The 2001-nt window shown below is 46.0% G+C and overlaps 1 pseudogene; it reads left to right on the top strand.

Moving 5' to 3' along the window:
* Positions 1–1236: 1236 nt before the first annotated feature.
* The window catches only part of LOC101659503, an 11929-nt pseudogene continuing 11164 nt past the window's right edge, over positions 1237–2001 (top strand).

Raw genomic sequence — 2001 nt, forward strand, 5'->3', positions numbered from 1 at the left:
CCGGTAGCAATGTTGGTGTCCAAGTGTGGTGGATCACCTGTGTCTGGTTAAGGCTGCTTCTGCTGCAGTGGCTTAGCTCCTTGATGTAAATCCCAGGCAGATGACAAAGGACCCTCTGTGTTTTGCAAGATTCCCAGAATATGTTTCTGAATTAAGGATGTGAGAGGGCTTTTACTCAGAAAGTGTGAGGTTCAACCCCTGACTTACCTCTCTCCTACACACACACACACACACACACACACACACATTTATTTCTACTACCAAGTGGGAAATAGTCAATTCTGCTTGCTCCTGGAGACCCTTCTGCCAGCATTTGCAGTGGGGTTTTCTGCTACTCACTTCTCTTGACTCAAAGGGAGTCTGAAGAGCCGATGGTGAGTCAGAGTTGCCTGAGACCTTAGATCCCTTCATTCAACATCTCATTAATCAGCCCAGATTAAGACCCCAGGTGTCCTCTATCCTACTCCAGGGAAGAAGGCATGCGGGGTGACTCCTATAATCATTCCAAAGAAAAATGCGTGAGGCCTGAGCTAGCAGACAACTTAGGAATGGAGAGGAAGGGGCTGATTTGAGACTGAAAAGGAAAGTGTCCACACACAGGTGGTTTTGAAGAGCAAGAAGGATGAAGGCAGAAAGACACAGATGCGTAAACATCTCCGTTGAGCTACAGAATGGGGTGGGTGCTCTCTTTTCTCCTATTTCTTGTAGATCCACAGTGGCCAAAAGACCAAAGAAAGTACAACCAAGTGCTCCTTAGATGCAACGATGCGCAGGCTTTCTCTCACATACTGTGGACAAGTTATCAGGAGAGACCGGTCGCTGGAGAAAGAGATCATGCTTGGTAAAGCAGAGGGGCATCAAAAAAGAAGGCCTTCAACAAGATGGACTGACATGGTGGCGCATCCACGGGCTCAAACATAAGGACCATTGGGGAAGCGGGGCGGGACTGGGCACTGGTGCACCTGCTGTACACGGTAGCATCGCTATGAGTTGGAACCCACGCAACAGCACCGACCCACGACAGGTGTGGGCGGCCAAACCGTTCCTTCCGTAGAAATACTGCGCACACATCTCCCCAGGCACTAGAATTTGATCGTGACATGTCTTGTTTTGCTCATTTTGCTTGGCATTTGAGGGCCGCTGTTGTGCAGTGATCCCTTAGCTATTCACCAAACAGGTTCACCTTTTTCCTGGGAACGCAAATAGACTACAGTTCCCAGACTCCCTTTGACACAGATGTGGCTGGAGGAGTGTGAGCAGAAGCCTCTGTCAAGGTGAATCATAAAATCTCCTTTTGGCCCATCCTCCAAGTTCTCTCTCTACGTGTGTGTGTGTGTGTGACAGTATTTACCTCTGTTATTTGTAATTTGTGAAAAACCTCCCAGGGTCTTCCCCAGCCCCCATCACTTTTTGCCAACCTCTCTTTCTTTTTCTTTCTTAATCATTTTATTAGGGGCTCATACAACTCTTAACATACATCAATTGTGTCAAGCACATTTGTACATTCATTGCCCTCATCATTCTCCAAACATTTGCTCTCCACCTAAGCCCCTGGGTCCTCTCTTTCCTTATATATTGCCTTCCACTTCACCCACATTAGCGCTGTCTACCCTCCACCCTCTCATCCTTAATGCAGGTAAACAGGATAACTTAGAAACTGTGCATGGAAGATGGGAAGCCTAAGAGGAGCTGGGTCCCCTAATTGCTGCTTGACGGAAGGCTCCCCACCAATCACATACAGTGTCCCAACTTGTGCTTTATGTGAATAAAAGAGTCGTTTCCTTTAAGCTTTAGTCGCTATGCAGTCAAGATTGTTGTTGTTGTTGTTTACCAACAACAATGAGCACTATCTTAATTAACTGAGCTGTCAGCTTATAAATTTTAAGCCCTCAATTCTAAGAAATAAAATAACAGTACCTTGGACAATTTCACATGAATACAGTAGGTTTAACCCATTCTTTTTTGTTTGTTTGTTTGACAGTCTCATCAATGTTTTTTTGG

Source organism: Echinops telfairi, unplaced genomic scaffold (genome assembly GCF_000313985.2).
Source record: "Echinops telfairi isolate 266 unplaced genomic scaffold, ASM31398v2 ScPeMD7_7441;HRSCAF=8479, whole genome shotgun sequence".
NCBI classification, from domain to species: Eukaryota; Metazoa; Chordata; class Mammalia; order Afrosoricida; family Tenrecidae; genus Echinops; species Echinops telfairi.